The sequence below is a fragment of the Leptodactylus fuscus genome, chromosome 1 (assembly GCF_031893055.1).
Source record: "Leptodactylus fuscus isolate aLepFus1 chromosome 1, aLepFus1.hap2, whole genome shotgun sequence".
NCBI lineage: Eukaryota > Metazoa > Chordata > Amphibia > Anura > Leptodactylidae > Leptodactylus > Leptodactylus fuscus.
The window spans coordinates 256524410-256544076 of record NC_134265.1 but is presented as its reverse complement, the minus strand read 5'-3'; the positions used below and the strand labels follow the sequence as shown (position 1 = coordinate 256544076).

At 41.2% G+C, this 19667-nt stretch overlaps 1 protein-coding gene across 2 annotated transcripts in view; it reads right to left on the bottom strand.

The window, feature by feature from the left end:
• The window catches only part of TET2 (tet methylcytosine dioxygenase 2), a 100617-nt gene extending 85117 nt beyond the window's left edge, over positions 1-15500 (bottom strand). The window contains exons 1-2 of one of the 2 annotated variants that reach the window (XM_075286048.1): positions 15079-15500; positions 13855-14062 (exon numbers count right to left, since the gene is read on the bottom strand). The gene's annotated coding sequence lies outside the window, so the exon portion shown is untranslated. The remainder of the gene's footprint in view (positions 1-13854; positions 14063-15078) is intronic. The other variant, XM_075286041.1, reaches the window with a different exon arrangement.
• Positions 15501-19667: the final 4167 nt, after the last annotated feature.

The following is a 19667-nucleotide window of genomic DNA, read 5'->3' as shown; positions in this document are numbered from 1 at the left end:
GGTCAAGTGGACCTTTGTGCAAAGCGCGGAACTAAGGGCCCGCCTGATGTTGAGTGACACGTGCTGGTGCAAGGCGGGGACGGCACACCGGGAGAAGTAGTGACGGCTAGGGACGGCATAGCGAGGTGCCGCAGTTGCCATCAGGTCCAGGAAGGCGGGAGTTTCAACAAGCCGGAACGCCAACATCTCCTGGGCCAGCAGTTTAGCGATGTTGGCGTTCAAGGCTTGCGCGTGTGGGTGGTTAGCAGTGTATTTCTGCCGCCGCTCCAATGTCTGAGAGATGGTGGGTTGTTGTAAAGAAACGCCTGATGGTGCCTTTGATGGTGCAGGAGAAGGAGATAAGACAGGACCAGGGGAGGATGAGGTAGAAGTCAACAAAGTGGCGGAGGCAGATGAAGTGGTGTCCTGGCTCGTCCTCTGGAGTGCATCGCCAGCACAGTCAGCAGTGGCAGTGGCAGAGGCAGAGGCAGTGGCAGTGGCGTGAACGGCAGTCGGCCTTTGTCCTGCCGTTGCTGCCTGCCACTGATTCCAGTGCTTGGATTCCAAATGACGGCGCATTGAAGTGGTGGACAGGTTGCTCTTCTCAGAGCCCCTAATCAATTTCGAGAGGCAAATTGTGCAGACAACACTATATCTGTCCTCGGCGCATTCCTTGAAAAAACTCCACACCTTCGAGAAACGTGCCCTCGAGGTGGGAGTTTTTCGGGGCTGGGTACGAACTGGAACATCTTGGGAGATTCCGGGTGTGGCCTGGCTTCGCCTAAGCTGCTGACCTCTGCCTCTGCCTCTAGCTACCCTTTTTGGTGCTGCACCTGCCTCAACATCCACACTACTTTCCCCGCTTGACATCCCCCCTGTCCAGGTCGGGTCAGTGTCCTCATCATCCACCACTTCCTCTTCCAACTCCTGTCTCATCTCCTCCTCCCGCACAATGCGCCGGTCAACTGGATGCCCTGACGGCAACTGCGTCACATCATCGTCGATGAGGGTGGGTTGCTGGTCATCCACCACCAAATCGAACGGAGATGGAGGAGACTCTAGTGTTTGAGCATCTGGATACAGATGCTCCTCTGTTAGGTTCGTGGAATCGTGACGTGGAGAGGCAGGTTGAGGGACAATGAAAGGAGCGGAGAACAGCTCTGGGGAGCAGGGACAGTTTGGGTTATTGTTCTGTAAAGCTTCGGAATTTTGGGAGGAAGGAAGACAAGACTGTTGGGTAATAGGAGGAGAGGAGGCAGAGTCTGACTGGCTGCTGGACAATGTGCTGTAAGCGTTCTCTGACAGCCATTGCAAGACCTGTTCCTGGTTCTCGGGCCTACTAAGGTTTGTACCCTGCAGTTTAGTTAATGTGGCAAGCAACCCTGGCACTGTGGAGTGGCGCAATGCTTGCTGCCCCACAGGAGTAGGCACGGGACGCCCTGTGGCTTCACTGCTACCTTGCTCCCCAGAACCATTCCCCCGACCTCGCCCACGGCCTCGTCCACGTCCCTTTCCGGGAGCCTTGCGCATTTTGAATTCCTAGTTAGAAATTGGCACTGTATACCAGTAGTAAAAATTGTGGGTGCACGTAACCCCAATATATTCTTTGAATTCCCAGTCAGAAACTGGCACTATATGGCAGTAGCAAGAAATGAGGGTATTTGTATTCCCAATATACTCTTTGAATTCCCAGTCAGACAATGGCACTGTATACCAGTAGTAAAAATTGTGGGTGCACGTAACCCCAATATATTCTTTGAATTACCAGTCAGAAACTGGCACTATATGGCAGTAGCAAGAAATGAGGGTATTTATAACCCCAATATATTCTTTGAATTCCCAGTCAGACAATGGCACTGTATACCAGTAGTAAAAATTGTGGGTGCACGTAACCCCAATATATTCTTTGAATTCCCAGTCAGAAACTGGCACTATATGGCAGTAGCAAGAAATGAGGGTATTTGTATTCCCAATATACTCTTTGAATTCCCAGTCAGACAATGGCACTGTATACCAGTAGTAAAAATTGTGGGTGCACGTAACCCCAATATATTCTTTGAATTCCCAGTCAGACACTGGCACTATATGGCAGTAGCAAGAAATGAGGGTATTTGTATTCCCAATATATTCTTTGAATTCCCAGTCAGACAATGGCACTGTATACCAGTAGTAAAAATTGTGGGTGCACGTAACCCCAATATATTCTTTGAATTCCCAGTCAGACACTGGCACTATATGGCAGTAGCAAGAAATGAGGGTATTTGTATTCCCAATATATTCTTTGAATTCCCAGTCAGACAATGGCACTGTATACCAGTAGTAAAAATTGTGGGTGCACGTAACCCCAATATATTCTTTGAATTACCAGTCAGAAACTGGCACTATATGGCAGTAGCAAGAAATGAGGGTATTTATAACCCCAATATATTCTTTGAATTCCCAGTCAGACAATGGCACTGTATACCAGTAGTAAAAATTGTGGGTGCACGTAACCCCAATATATTCTTTGAATTCCCAGTCAGAAACTGGCACTATATGGCAGTAGCAAGAAATGAGGGTATTTATAACCCCAATATATTCTTTGAATTCCCAGTCAGACAATGGCACTGTATACCAGTAGTAAAAATTGTGGGTGCACGTAACCCCAATATATTCTTTGAATTCCCAGTCAGAAACTGGCACTATATGGCAGTAGCAAGAAATGAGGGTATTTGTATTCCCAATATACTCTTTGAATTCCCAGTCAGACAATGGCACTGTATACCAGTAGTAAAAATTGTGGGTGCACGTAACCCCAATATATTCTTTGAATTCCCAGTCAGAAACTGGCACTATATGGCAGTAGCAAGAAATGAGGGTATTTGTATTCCCAATATACTCTTTGAATTCCCAGTCAGACAATGGCACTGTATACCAGTAGTAAAAATTGTGGGTGCACGTAACCCCAATATATTCTTTGAATTCCCAGTCAGACACTGGCACTATATGGCAGTAGCAAGAAATGAGGGTATTTGTATTCCCAATATACTCTTTGAATTCCCAGTCAGACAATGGCACTGTATACCAGTAGTAAAAATTGTGGGTGCACGTAACCCCAATATATTCTTTGAATTACCAGTCAGAAACTGGCACTATATGGCAGTAGCAAGAAATGAGGGTATTTATAACCCCAATATATTCTTTGAATTCCCAGTCAGACAATGGCACTGTATACCAGTAGTAAAAATTGTGGGTGCACGTAACCCCAATATATTCTTTGAATTCCCAGTCAGAAACTGGCACTATATGGCAGTAGCAAGAAATGAGGGTATTTATAACCCCAATATATTCTTTGAATTCCCAGTCAGACAATGGCACTGTATACCAGTAGTAAAAATTGTGGGTGCACGTAACCCCAATATATTCTTTGAATTCCCAGTCAGAAACTGGCACTATATGGCAGTAGCAAGAAATGAGGGTATTTGTATTCCCAATATACTCTTTGAATTCCCAGTCAGACAATGGCACTGTATACCAGTAGTAAAAATTGTGGGTGCACGTAACCCCAATATATTCTTTGAATTCCCAGTCAGAAACTGGCACTATATGGCAGTAGCAAGAAATGAGGGTATTTGTATTCCCAATATACTCTTTGAATTCCCAGTCAGACAATGGCACTGTATACCAGTAGTAAAAATTGTGGGTGCACGTAACCCCAATATATTCTTTGAATTCCCAGTCAGAAACTGGCACTATATGGCAGTAGCAAGAAATGAGGGTATTTGTATTCCCAATATACTCTTTGAATTCCCAGTCAGACAATGGCACTGTATACCAGTAGTAAAAATTGTGGGTGCACGTAACCCCAATATATTCTTTGAATTCCCAGTCAGACACTGGCACTATATGGCAGTAGCAAGAAATGAGGGTATTTGTATTCCCAATATACTCTTTGAATTCCCAGTCAGACAATGGCACTGTATACCAGTAGTAAAAATTGTGGGTGCACGTAACCCCAATATATTCTTTGAATTACCAGTCAGAAACTGGCACTATATGGCAGTAGCAAGAAATGAGGGTATTTATAACCCCAATATATTCTTTGAATTCCCAGTCAGACAATGGCACTGTATACCAGTAGTAAAAATTGTGGGTGCACGTAACCCCAATATATTCTTTGAATTCCCAGTCAGAAACTGGCACTATATGGCAGTAGCAAGAAATGAGGGTATTTGTATTCCCAATATACTCTTTGAATTCCCAGTCAGACAATGGCACTGTATACCAGTAGTAAAAATTGTGGGTGCACGTAACCCCAATATATTCTTTGAATTCCCAGTCAGACACTGGCACTATATGGCAGTAGCAAGAAATGAGGGTATTTGTATTCCCAATATATTCTTTGAATTCCCAGTCAGACAATGGCACTGTATACCAGTAGTAAAAATTGTGGGTGCACGTAACCCCAATATATTCTTTGAATTACCAGTCAGAAACTGGCACTATATGGCAGTAGCAAGAAATGAGGGTATTTGTATTCCCAATATATTCTTTGAATTCCCAGTCAGACAATGGCACTGTATACCAGTAGTAAAAATTGTGGGTGTATATAGCCCCAATTCTATTGCTAGGGGACTTGCAGGGTATTTCTGGGGTGAAGGTGGGGGGGCACACCGTTGGAACGGGTATCGGGGTATATATCGGGTATACGGGAATACACTGACAGTGTATTCCATTCAGGATCCTGGGAAAGCTGGGTTGCGGCGATTGAGCCCGTCAGTGCCACGTTACACTGACAAGCTTCTCCCTGGAATTTAGCTCTTATAAGAGCTGTTGGTTGTCTTCTCCTTCCTATCCTAGCCTGTCCCTGCCTACCCAGAATCTAAGCCCTAGCTAGCTGGACGGAAACCTCCGTCCTCGGTGAATTGCAAGCTCAGAATGACGCGAAGCTGGGCGTCGCTGTTCTTTTAAATTAGAGGTCACATGTTTTCGGCAGCCAATGGGTTTTGCCTACTTTTTTCAACGTCACCGGTGTCGTAGTTCCTGTCCCACCTACCCAGCGCTGTTATTGGAGCAAAAAAGGCGCCAGGGAAGGTGGGAGGGGAATCGAGTAATGGCGCACTTTACCACGCGGTGTTCGATTCGATTCGAACATGCCGAACAGCCTAATATCCGATCGAACATGAGTTCGATAGAACACTGTTCGCTCATCTCTATTCATCCCCCATTCACTTTGTGCCAGCCTGCATAAATAGGCCAAAGCAAAGGAGAATCTGTTTCTTATCAATCGATGTATTTTATGCTGATCCGCCGGAATCAGTCAGTGTAATAGCACCTTTAGTCACTAGGTTTATTTGCACATAAAGAATACAGACTCCAAGCGAGGGGGCCATACATTTGGTCACCACATACAATGTGATACAACACATGTTCTGTGTAATGTGAATAAGTAGATGAGGAGTCTATAACTCAGCTCTGCAGTCATGTCATCTGGTCTTATATAAACCCTAGCAACTGCAATATAAAGTGACATATATATCAAAAATGATTCATAACCCTTATGAGAATAAATCTGTTATGTTTCATGGGCTGGAGGTCAGGTTCCCCCCAGTATAAAATCCGGCATCGTTGTGTCACCACACACTCTGTAACTGGTTCTGGAGCAGGTAATATAAGCAATCTGTTTCTAAGCACAGAGAAAGGACTCATTGTATGATGCTACTCCTTATGCTTTATTTCCTAGTGTCCCAGATTGACCCTCTCAAGACATGCGCAATGTTTTTTTTCTTCTCTACATCCTGCAAATCCTATGACCAGTGTTTCCAAACAGAACAGATAATTTGCCTCTTCACATCCTTAGGAAAAGATGAAAAACCACTGCTCTTATAGATGAGAAGTGAATGGTTCATGCGAATCTGGATCCAAAAATATACCACAGTGATATTTATATAGTTAACCATTGCCAGCGCACCGATAATGCAGTTATTAATCTCTCCAGCAGGATTATTCTCGGCAGCTCTGACTTGTATGTTAATATCTGATAGTATTTATATTTGCTTAATCTAGGTCTATTCTTGTAGAGACCCTGTAAATCGCTCTTCGCTAACAGGAACGGAATGTTGCAGATATTGTCATGTTAATAATCGTAAATCTAATTAATTGACCGTTTTCGATGACAAGCAAATGTGAAGGATGTCCCATTCAGTTTTTTTGTCTTGGTCTCCAGACATTTTCGGCACCTGTGACACTTAATAGGATTGACACACCCTCCAATTTCCCCCTAGTATTTCTGGAATCATGTTTGTAAACATTGTAGCCATGTGCGCGTCACCACGTGAGAAGGCGTCACAGTGACCTGGAATCTCCTATTCGTGGAGTCACCTCTGGCACCAATATTAATGCAACAACGCCAGAAATGTTTAACTCCCTCCCTCCTTGTCTATTCCTACATTGGAGCCTAAAGAGTAGCAGCAGGTCTCCTAATATTAAAGAGGAACCTCGACCACGTTGTCAGCTAAGTATTCCCGAGACCTTGTAGAAAACTCAGCTGTATGAATCAATCTTGTTATGATTCAGCAGAATGGTAAGATCATCTGAGCACCGTCTATACTCATTTACTACTGCACGATCCGAAAATCCGTTGATGGCATCATGCATGTATAACGCATAGTCTTAATTCTCTGATGACTCTGCTAACACCAATGCCATAACTTCCCATCCTGTACATATCTCTTTTTATAGATTTACTGTAGGGTGCTTTTTTAGCATTGGATGGCTTCTTAGGAGCAAAGAGCGGAGAGTGTGTAAGTTGATGGTAGCTTGTGTCAGCGGTACGTGAGGGCATATCAGGACACAGCAGTGAAGCTTCTTTACGGAGACATACAAATACCAATGTTAAAGAGTTACCGATAATCAGTGAACTTTTGGTCTGGCAAGCAAACAATAATGCAAAGAATACAGTGCAGGTCAAAGGCGAGAACTACTTAACTCTTCTGGTGCAAATATATGGTGCAGGATAATGATAGAAAGGTTGTGTCCATATAATACCACATAATCACTTGGTGCTATTTTTTCCTATTTCGTCTCGGGTCCCTGCATCTAATCTATTTATATGTATTAATAAAAGCGTCCCAGGCAACTAATGATCTGTACGGAAAGAATACTAGAAACATATTGCTATAACATGGGATTGAGACAAGGCAAACAATCCCCTCACAACAACTGTGTTTAATGGCGAGCGTTTTGTTTACAGACTCAAAAGGTTTCTATGCCTTCCAATTCCCTTACAGCACAGCCAAAATTATTTATAGGTTCCAGGCAGCAAGGTTTTCTATCGCCAGTGCGTAGCGCAACAACCACCAGACCTGTGTTTGTCAGACTGGTTAGAATCTATTTTTGGCTCACCGCAGATGACCTCTCTCTAAGTCACGGTGCTTGATATCACTCACATGATTGTACAAAGACAGAATAAAGCTAAAATTGCGCTGGGTCAACCTCACTAGGGAAGCATGTTAGTCACAGAAACCAGGTATTCTTTGAGCTCATGCAAGCAGCACAATTTTTTGTCAATCCTTCCACCTAGAAACGGTTACGTAAAAGTCCCTGGGAATTCTGGGTCGTCGTTTTGTAAACAGTGCAGACATGTGCGCGTATCACCCACGTGTCTCTCGGTAACACATCATATTAACTCTTCCTTCCACCGTACAACAAGTTAAAAAATGGTGTCAATGATAAATAACTTTTTTAGACAACCTTTTTTTCTGGGTGGTTTAATTTAGATTCTACTCACACGGCTTACGTTCATTTGTTTGCTTTGCGGTACAATAAAACACGAGCGGGAGAAACAGGCAATGTGGATATTTTGCTTATATAAATAATATACACCTTTTGCAATCTGAAGTCTATATTATATTTTTTCAAAGCCACCATATAACTGTCAATACAAGGGATTAAATAAGTCAAATCAATTATACAGTGATGAAAAGACACAATTGGTCCAATGCATTATTTAGATATATATTCAGATAGATATTTAGAAGAGGTTTGGCGCAAACATTATTTATCTGGAGTTAGGGACCCGTGAGAGTAAAGCTTGGCCTGGTGTCTCCCCTAGAGAAACATCCTATACTTTGAAAGCTCAGTGTTATCACATGGCCCTTGGCCTCAGTAGCCAATGGGTTCATAAACATCTGAATAGTTGGTTAACTGCATTGTCACAACTTGTCGGGTGAGTCTTCCTCTACTAGGTCAAAGTTATTAGCATGTGCTACTACTGGCGGGAGTGAACTTGATCTAAAACGGATTGGTTACTAGGAAAGTCAAAGTCACTTATATCATATAGGATTCAATGCGCTCACAACAAAACAGCCAGTATGAAGGATAAAAAGAAAACATCTACCATGACGTTCATGCTGCCCAAACCAAGCAACGAAACAGCTTTACAGAGAAGGCACAGCGTGAAAATTAGTTGGGAAAGGGAAGAATTGTCCATGATAAGGATTCTACCCCTCCTGATCCCTATTTGCCTATAGGGTGGGGGAAAGCTGCGCAGTGGACTCATCTCCCTGTGCCCAAATGGTTTTTAAGACTGTATTTTCTCTATAACACTGCAGGGTTACATAGTAAGACACCAATGATCCCAAAGACAGCATAAACCTGATAACAAGTTCCCTTTAAGCTATTAACTAAAGTCTTCATGAAGAGCTCAGAACTTTCACATCACTTTAAATGTTTGCGTCAACCATACCCAGTTCCTTATGTTACACATATTTTAACTGGGAAAAACCATAATGTTTTATGAGGTGATTCTTATTATGACAGATAATACTACTCTCTTTATATACAGTATATATTAAATACATTGTTTATTATATAGTGTCCATTACAAAGTAGACTATCATATTTGGAATTAGGTTTATTTCACTAGTTTAGTATAATCATATAAATATTTGTTCAGATACTTTATTAAATATTGTAATGAAAGTTACGCCCTGAGTAAAACCAATAAAATTACATAACTTGTTTTACGGATCTCACTATTACATAATACCAGTCAAGCAACATTATGCTCCATTTAAAAAGCCACATGCAGAATTCCAATGCTTGCTCTTAATACAACACACTGGCAGAAAAACGCCCAATTATAGTAATGATCTTGGTCTAGCTGTGCTTGTGTATTTGTTGCATTTAGCCATATACGTGTGTATATAAAGTATGTACAGAGTCAAAGCTGTCAGTATTAGAATAGAGATCACTCACTTTCTGATACTTGATGACTTACCCTCAATTCATCAGTGGAGATTCAACCCATCTACCCATCAACAGAAGGGGCTGCAGAGGACAGGCCACAGTATTCTAGCCCTGGACAACACTGCTATTTCCTCTAACTTCACCTTAAGCATGCATCCTCAGATTAGCTGTCACCTTTACCGCCAGAAGCAAAGAGGGATTCTGTATAGCCAGTCTATAAAGGATTAAGCATATTTTTGTCCTTATTATTTTGCCTCTAAATATATAAATATGACAAATCATTACAAGAATACAATCCAAAACACTGTATATTTTCATCTTTAAGGCAGTCTGCCAGCAGCAGAATCAACATTAAGAAGGCCCTGAAGACTCACCTATTCAGGAAGGCCTACAACCCCCAATAACACAACACTACTGTCACCACACCAATATCTGAACAGCCTCTTCCCTCATAGACTGAAATCCTTGCGGGCAGGGCCCTCTATCCCACTGTGCCAGTCGGTCACTGTTATTATTATATTTGTTTGTTTGTTTTTAATGTAGATTGTGAGCCCCATTTAGGGATCACAATATACTTTTTTTTCCTTCTCCTATCAGTATGTCTTTGTAGAATGGGAGGATATCCACGCAAACAGAGGGAGAACATATAAACTCCTTGCAGATGTTGTTCCTGGTGGGATTCGAACCCAGGACTCCAGTGCAGTAAGGCTGCAGTGCTAACCACTGAGCAACTGTGTTGTCCCCAGTTTTGTACATTTTGTGTTCCATATGTAGACCCTCAAATGTAGAGCAGCATGGAATTAATGGTGCTATATAAGTAAACAATAATAATAACAACAACATACTCACAGCACCTTGTAGGGCCTCTGGGAAGGTTTCCAAATAGGTCTGTGTTATATTTGATATTCATTCCTGAGAATTTTGTTGTTTTAGAATTCTGTTACTTAGTTGAAATGAGCTTTAGGTGTTCAAAGCCATTTTCTTGGTGTGCATGCCCACTAACGTCATCCTCCACCTAGTAGTGCTACACCGCTGTACTGGTTTCCATGTTGAGGATCATGTTGGCGGGCATGCACAGGCATACATTCAGTACTGCACTTGCCGAACCCCATGAAAACGGCTGTGAACCCATTTACTCTACAGCGCATATAAAAGTAAACGCCCCTGAAGCCCTTTATATCTCATTAGTAGAGATGAGCGAACACTGTTCGGATCAGCCGATCTGAACAGCACGCACCCATAGAAATGAATGGAAGCACCTGGCACGGCGGCCGGCCGGCCGCCGGCAAAGTCAGCGTCACAGGTGCTTCCATTCATTTCTATGGGTGCGTGCTGTTCGGATCGGCTGATCCGAACAGTGTTTGCTCATCTCTACTCATTAGCATAAATATAAAATACCAAACCTTTTAATAAATTACATTTTAAAGATCCTTATTTTTTCCCTTCCCACTTCCATCCTATCCCATTACTAACATAGAAATGAAACCAAAAAAATATATTTCCACAGTTTCATATTATGATGTTGACACCATCTTTCCATATTCTCTTACAATTTGACCTAAATCTCTTTCATCTCCAGGATTATATGCTAATGTTAATGTCCTTGAAGAGTATTTTATCTCTTCACTAAATGATGGATTATTAGCTGACATCTCTTACAATTCATGGTAGGTCACATTCCCAAATGACCTAGCTAATACAGAGTATCTTTCATGTAAGATTGGACATGTTGATACCTAAAATACCAATCCTTTTTTACCCCAGTTGCAGATATCATGGGCTATTTCTTGTATATTAGACTGGAATTCTGCCAAAATAACCCAGATCTTATGTCTATGACCACATAAGGATTAATTATTATAATTATTTATGGTGTCATGACATTTGCCTATGTCACTGACTCCTACGGACAAACAAGATTTCTTTCAATTTGGAAGTTCACTTGCTTTTGAATTGACAAAATCCAGAAATACATCTAAGTATTTATCGCATTAAAACAAGGCCCAAAAATTAAAATCAAAAAACAAAACACTTATGAGAATCACTGAAAGTTTTGAAGTTGGACAACAATCCTTGTAAATGTTTCCTTAACACACACAAAGATAAAAAGAGGTAAAGAAAGAAAGCAATCTTGTTCATTGAAGATGCAGATGTTTGGGCACTGAATGTTAGTAAGTAAATAACATTGTACAATTTGATATGAGGATCTAGACACAGACAATGAAGAGGCGGAATGACACGTAGAATTCTTGCAGTAACATTTGTAGAGAGGGTTTCAGACTTGTGAGAATTTTGGTTATATTTTAGGCACAAACAGTAATAATACTCTACTGCTTCCCCAATGTCCTTATCATCATCATCATCATCATCATCATCATCATCATCATCATCATCATATATGCCCTTCCAAACTTGTGGTAAATCTGCCATAAAGAGACATAACATTTAAATGAAATGAATCCAATTCATAAACATACTGTGGTGTCTGGTGCGGGTAAGGCCAGATCAAGAACCTGATGTTACCATGTCAAATGGTTGTAAGTGTGGAAGCCTCCTCCTGCTCACCAAACAGTGCCAAGGTGATAGGATGGATAGGGCGGTCATCTACAATTCCCAATTTTTACTATCCTACAATGCCTAAACAATATTAGACAATAAGCCTAAATAATAACATTAAATGAGTCTGTCTCCAGAAAAGTCGATATCCAACCAGCCACGGTGCTTTATAGGAGACATGCTAAGCATCATTGTACATTTATTCCAATAAACGCACAATTCTTTGAAGAGGTCATTTTTAGAAATATGCAAATAAAGTTCAACTGCATGAGTCAACAAGGTGCAGGCATTCCAAATGAGAGGTTGGCAATATACAGTTGCTGCAACTCAAACCTGGAAAGGGAACCTTTGAAGACTTTGACATGCCTCCATTGAATTTTAGCCTCCTTTGTATATTTCTAAAGAAGTCATTGGCTTTTTCAAGAAAAGGGTGTATCTATTGTATTAAAAGGTATGATGATGGTAACCTTAATGTCCCCTAGAATACAATGTGGCTGGTTTGATATTGTGTTTCCCTTTAACCTATTGTGGAATAGTAAAATTGCTGATATGAGATATCTTTCTGTCCATTGAACCATAAGTATGGGCATACATTTAATTTCATGGTCAACTGCATTTATTATTATATTCCTACTCATTTGTATGCAATAAATTGGAAAGTTTTACACTAATATTATTAATATATTTTATCAATTTTGCCCCATGTCTGCTGTTAGCCTATCTCAAGTTTTGAATTTTTACGGCCTACAAGGTGCATTTCTGGCAAGAAGTGGTTTGTGGATGGTAAGGAACTGTATTTTGGATGTCCGCCCTCCATGTGATTATACACCACAATGAGACGTAGGGATACTGTGAATCTGACTGAACAGTTTGTGGTAATGTTTTGCAGAATTATTTCCAAAGATAACCACTGACATTCCTGTTTACTTGGCAGCACTTTCACGTGAACATAAGGCTCTGTAGACTTTTCAGTAACTTGTTCTGAAATCAGCTGGCGGTACAGTTACCGTAACGTCAAAGATTCCACTTTGCAGAATAAGAATTTCACCTTAAATTAAGTATGTGAAATGGAGTTGGTGCATTTTAGGCATTGAAAGAAAGCGGTCTAATGTGTTAAAAGATTATACATTAGGATAATACACTTGCGATACCTAGCTAAACCCAAATTTGACAAACAACCATCCAAACTGCCTCAGTCGTAACAAGCTTTAGCTGGCGCATGTAGCCTGCTCTTTAAACAATGTTGACATGCCAGAGTCCAAGACCATGCGCACCGCATCAAGACTATTTCAGTGCCCTGGCTAAGTGCCAAGTGTCATAGAACCAATGCCAATACCATACCTCATAAAAAAGAAAGACTTTTCAACCAGATAGAGTAGTTTTAAATGCTAGGACCATGCATATAAACAGTGTAAATCTCACTGGTTTGTTCTCTGCAAAACTTACTCTACTATTCTATAACTCCAGGTACCAAAACAATATTCAGCGCAGTCACAACCCACAACTTTGCATCATCCATTAGTAGAAAAAAACAACAAGTATTCTGAGTCATCTACATTCAGTTTTTCCAATGCACAATGATAAGATATTTTTGAGTTAACCAGACACATTGAGACCTAACAGTTAGATAAAAATTACCATGTGAAAGCAGGGACAAGCGAGCTGCTAACTACCCCTTTGCAAGCACATTAGTGATGTCTGATTGTAAACACTGATGTGTTTCACACACCTTTCCATGGCTATTGTCTAGCCATTAAGGATTAACTTTCCCAACATCTTACTACTTCCCACAAGGCTGCCTCGTTCCATTGAAATGACAAACAAGGATTTCTAATGGTCCCCTTTTATTCTAAGCTTTGAAAGTAAAAATGAAAGTCCTATGTTAGAATAGACATGTAAATATACAATTGAATCTGCATAGTTCCTCCCCACTATGCAGCACTGCAGACAGCCATTAAGATGCAAATGGAACAACCTCCATTAGCTAGCAACAGGAAACAGATCTTTTAATCCTAGGGAATGGAGAAAAAGCCACTGTTGGGAGATGAGCTAGGGATGCAGTTTTCTGAATGAATCTGTGCTGTGCCTTACCTCACTTTTTATATGGTTCAGCCAAAGTGTGACGAAACCAACTGCATTGAAGAATTTCCTTGGGTGTCACAATGAACTGTTCGCTGGTTCTGAGATGGAGGTTCCCTATGTCTTTATTTATCCATTTAAAATGGCACTGGCCACCTTCATCTTTAGATAGGTCTATCCATAGGGTTGAATGGCCATTAAGCATCCCAAATCATACAGCCTGCCACACAAAATAGAATTATCTGTAATGGCGTAAATATTCACACATATCAAGTGATCATCTACTGCTATCACCTGCTTATCTGGACTGTCATGAGAGGTGCCAAAAGACCAACTACTGTTTTGCTTACATTGTAACAAAAATACAACAACAAATTCCATTCTTATTCTACATATTGACATTAGCTGTTTCATTGTAAAAAGGGAAATAAAAAGACAAGCTCACTTCTCATCAATAAGCTTATTAACCATACAATACATAACATTTACAAAAAATGTATATTAATGGCTCTTATGTCTCTGTCCTTTTGACTGCGCCTGCCTTTGTGTCTGCTTGTCATTCACCGGCTATGTAAAGGAAAGCTGATTCACCAGCAGCACAAAGGCAGAATGCAGCCTTAAAAAAAAAATGTCCAAGGTATGCTGAAAGACACATGCCGGGCGACAGAAGGAAAAACAGAGCAAGATGTCTCTTTCTTAAAGTCTGCTCATATATCTAGTCACATGGCATGTAGGCTGACCATATAAAAGGTATGGGGTTAGCTGCAAAACATGAAGAATAAAAATAAAACTTGCATGAAAAAAAGCAAAACAATCAAAAAAAATTTGCTTAAAAGAATAAAACACAAGGCCAACAATTGTCCCAAAAGCTAGCAGTGTAAATGAGAAGTGGATACAAGCAGAGTTGAAGGCTTCTTCTACCTTACTTTTTCATACACAGAACAGGAAATATGGAGAGAAAAGACACCAAAAACTAACATGTACTAAACAGCAAGCGAAGGCAAGCACAAAGCAGGCGGCAGAAAGCCTTGTGGAAAGAGAAAAAACATGGAAAGAAAAGGCTCTTTATTATTTAAAAACTACACTTGTCAGCCATGTTGGAGAAGGATCAGTATTTTCTCCTCTTTATTCTTGCACACACTGAACAAACAGATGTGTCTCGAAGAGTGTGAGAAAGAAACAGGGAAGAGAGAGATAGGGAAGGACGTATGGGCATAAATATAGCAGCACTCTGACCTCTTAAATGTCCCTCTGCCTTGCAGAAATCCAGCAAACACAGTCTGGTCTCCTTTCTAACAAATCCTAAAGGGCAGCCATCTTGCTTCCTTCTGCTCCTCTACGAAAGCAGACTAGCCTCCACATCAATATTCATAGGGCAGTTTGACGTCTGCTCTCATCACTTGATGAAGCCCCGGTGTTGCTGTTCACTGTTCCAAAGGGTGGACGTGACTGGCATGTGAACCAACCCCAACGTAGTGTCTGCTGACAAGGAGCTCTGCCTGACTGCTAGCTTGGGTAATGTAAATCAGTTCCCTACTCAGGGCTTCCCACATAAAGCCTCACATTTTTTTTTGGCTGTACAATAGTAAGCAGAAGCCTGGGCTGCATTGAAGCTGTGGAGTGGATCACACTGCTCTTCTGGCTGACTCCTTGCTTGCTCTGCAGCTTCACAGACACTGCCTCCAGCTACCACACAGTAAACTGCCTTCTGTCATGCACACAGAGGGGGAAGGAATTTGCAGGCAAGATTAGATAGCTGGTTTTCTGACTATCACATTACAGTACAGTACAGCTCTTGCTCTAGTTCCTCCTTTGCATCTCCCCCTTTTAGCTCCTCTCTCACACACACACATTTCGACATTTCCTTCCAGCCCTCGTTCTGCAAATATTACCGAAGTCCATCTTCTAGTACTTGTGCTCATTTTCTGTTTGGCTTCCTAGTTGGAACAACTTGGATGCTATACTTGTAGAAGTCCATCAAAATTGCTGGTTCCCTGAGTAGCCAAGGCCAAGTTCTTGTTTACACTGACCATGTGAGCTGCAAAGAGCTTGACACATGCTCCCTCAGCCTTACTATGCGGCCACCTCGATGACACAACAGCTGACGCACGCCGGTGACAAACTTTGCTTTCCGTTATTGTGCGATGACACACTTTCTATTATTATGCAGTGAATAGGCCAGCTAGCTTTTTCCATGGCAATCTTTTATTCATTCTCTACCCATATGCATATTGTCATGATGAGAGAAAGAACAAATGCTACTCCGAACAAAGGAGCGGAGTCTTCAAAGAAATCCATAAAGTAATCTCTCCTCCGCATTGGACATTGTGAAGTTATTTGTGACACCGTTCCACCACTGCAGCCTCCGAAACCTGTGTGTCTACACACAAAATATTCCTACAGATCATGATGGTTACTGCAGTGTATCACTTACTATACTGATCAATTTATATTAGTATAATAAGCCTTCAATTGGCGCCTCTATTAACATATATGTAATGGCCCCCTTAGTGCCCCTACAGGTAGTAGAATATCCCCCTTACTGCTCCTACATGTAGTATAAAATGGCCCCGTACTTGCCCCCACATGTAGTATAATGGCCTTCACACTCATTAGAATGTCCCGTTCAGTGCATCATATGTAATATAATGACCCTTACATTGTCTCCACATGTAAAATAATGACCCCACAGTGCACCCCACATATAATAAAATGGCCAATATAATATAATGGTCTCCATGTACAGTGATGTTTAAGGAATTAGTGGTAAACTGCATTCATTACTTACCACTGGGGTAGATTAAGGGTACCATAGGCCTCAGGCTGTTCCAAAAGTGTGGCCCGCCCTTTCATGCCAAAGATCCTTGTGAGAAAATAACTTCCCACAGCAACCCTCCACTCAGTATAATTTCCCAAAGTGATCGTTCCACACTGTATAATGGACCACAGTGCCCCCCATACATTATGATGTTCCGTACTGGCCTGATAAAGTATATTGTTGCATAGTGGCCCTCTACACAGTCTAAAGTGCCATAGTGACCCCCATGCCATATAATGTCCCATTGTGCCCCCTCTTGCGGCATAACATCCCCTAGTAGCCCTCCAAACAGTATAATGTATCAGGGTGGCCCTTACATTAATAAAATGAAAACAAAATCCCTCATACACTCATACATAGGGATGACAGCCAGTTCTTGTTACATATTTACCAACAATTTCAGGATCAGCGAACCCAAATTTTGGGGGATTTGACCAAACCAGAAATTGTGGGTGTTCGCTAGCCACAAACTACAATTATACTATGGAACCTATTCAGACCCTAAGAGTATAATTAAGGGAGGCCCAGAGGAGGTAAGTCAACATAACAAACAGTGTTACTTGCCTACCCTAGGCTTCAGCACATCTGTACGTCCTCTTTGAGTCTCTTCTGGTCTCATGAATGATCTCAAGGAACACTGAGGCCTGTAATTGGGCCTCAGCAGTCACATGGATCATGTGGTGTAATGACGCATAGCACATAGCATTATTACACCATGTGACCCTGAGGCCCAATTACAGGTTTCAATGGTCCCTAAGATCATTTAGAAGGCCGGAAGAGGCCTTAAGAGAACTAAGGAGACCGGGGAAGTTGAGTAACATGTTTACTAATGTGAAAAAAAATCTAATAAGGGACTCTGCATGTGTTCTAATACACCTTTAGCTATTACATGTACTGAATTTGGGCTGTATTCTAATGTAATGATGTCAGTCCGTTCTGCTGAATCTCTCTCGTAAAAGAAGAGAAGGGTATGTGAATATGAACAAACAACAGGATACATTCATAACACAACTATTCAAGAAATATCTCACACTAGCTATAGACAGACACTGGTGCACCGATACCCACTAGCTATCACAGGAGCCCTGGCTATCCTGACACTTGCATGTACAGGACAGGAGGGATCACTGACGTTATCCAGAGACTTAAAAGGTTCTAAGGATATTTTGTTAGGCTGAACAGAAGATCTCATTATCAGACCAATAGATGGCTTGGTGATTTTCCTTATCATCAGATCATAGCGTTAACTTAAGAGGTGTGTGACCAACTTAAGCAAAATTCCTTTCTGGAAACAAATTGCCCAGTGTCTCTGCCTTTGTGTGCTGCAGTGGCATGTGCAGAGCACTGAAAACAGGGACACAATACTCTTCACCTATAGTATAATGCTACTGAAGTCTATGTGGCAGCGCTGCAGTATTTATACTCACCGCTATAGTTTGTATATGAGCAGCATGGCTCACCCGCATTGCCTCGGCACTGGTAATATTTGGAGTCCTGAGTGTCAGACCCCTGCATATCTAATATTGATGGCTTATCTTGAGGTTAGGCCATCAATCTCAGAAACTGGACAACCCTTTTTACAGTACCTGCAAAGTGGATGGAATTCTGGCTAATCCCCTCCACACATTGCAGAAGAAAATCTTCAGTGGAAATGCTGCGATTACAAAAACGCTTAAATTTTTTGCAAATCGTAGCATGTCAATTATACCTACAGAAACACTGGCATTTTCCATATAAGTATAATAAAAGAAGAAAGTTTACTCTTTTTGTGAAATACGCTGCAGAAAAAACTGCAATGTATTTCTGTGTAGCCTACACTGTTACTGGGGTCTACCTTCAAGGCCCCAGGAACTGCAGTTTTCACCGCACATCGATACCGCAACTATTAGCTATCTTATGTGCAGTAATATATATCCTCCTGATGATCCAATATGGTAAAACGCATTGAGAAATGCATTAGTAATGATTAGATATCTAGGGCAGGAGAAGATATTTATGTGGAGTTGAAGCTTTAGGGGTATATCGGGTCACTGTTGAGGCCTTCACTTGTAGATTATATGGAGTGCATGAACCAGGCTGACCAGACTGCCCTAAGTGAAGTAACTATACCCCATTAGCTGAGTCCCAAAAGTACTGAGTCACAATAGCCATACCTGTCCTGGCTTTAACTATTTAGCAAGCGGTTAACACAGACCCGAATAGTGCACTATGATTTGTGAATTGAACACTCTAACAGTGTACATATAATTAATGTAGGGTGGTGTATTGAAGCTATTGAAGTTGCCCATAGGGTCTGTGGGCTTTATTGAGCAAGCTGTAGTGAATCAGCTGGAATCTCCAGTCACAGAATAATTATCACACATCTATTCCTTGTGCACTGTTTGTGTTTTAGAGAGATACATGGTTTTAACAATGAGTATTAAAAGTTATGTTTTATAATATTTAGTTTTCGTGGGGGCCTTCAGTGTTTGATGTTGTAGAATCAGTTCCCCAAAACCCTGTGACGTTAATCTACTTACACATCTCCAATAAACAGTACCTGATGGCCAAAACCAAAGGGTGAAAACCTGTAAACTGCTGCAAAAAAAAACCTAAATTTGAGTCCTTATCCTTATAAGGAATCTGTGGATTTAGTCATAGTAGTGTACCAAGGCCAATGTGTATACAGTCTCTAACAAATGTAAATGTAAGGGAATGCAAGGTAATATATCTAAGTCACAGCAAACGTGTCGCTGCATAAATGCTAAAGGAAATAACATTGAGGACAACAGAACAAGAGAAGGACTTGGTTACAACTAAGCTAAGCTGCAGTACAGTGTCAAACAGTAGCTGCTAAAGAAAATATAATTTTAGGCTGTATAACACAAAACCTGGGATCCCAATGTAATATGTTCTTCTATAAAACCTTGTAAGACCACATCTAAATCTAATTCAGTTTTGGGATCCACAAAAAGGATATAGGTGCGCTAGAGTGGGTTCAGAGGCAGGCAAACATAATATTAGAAAG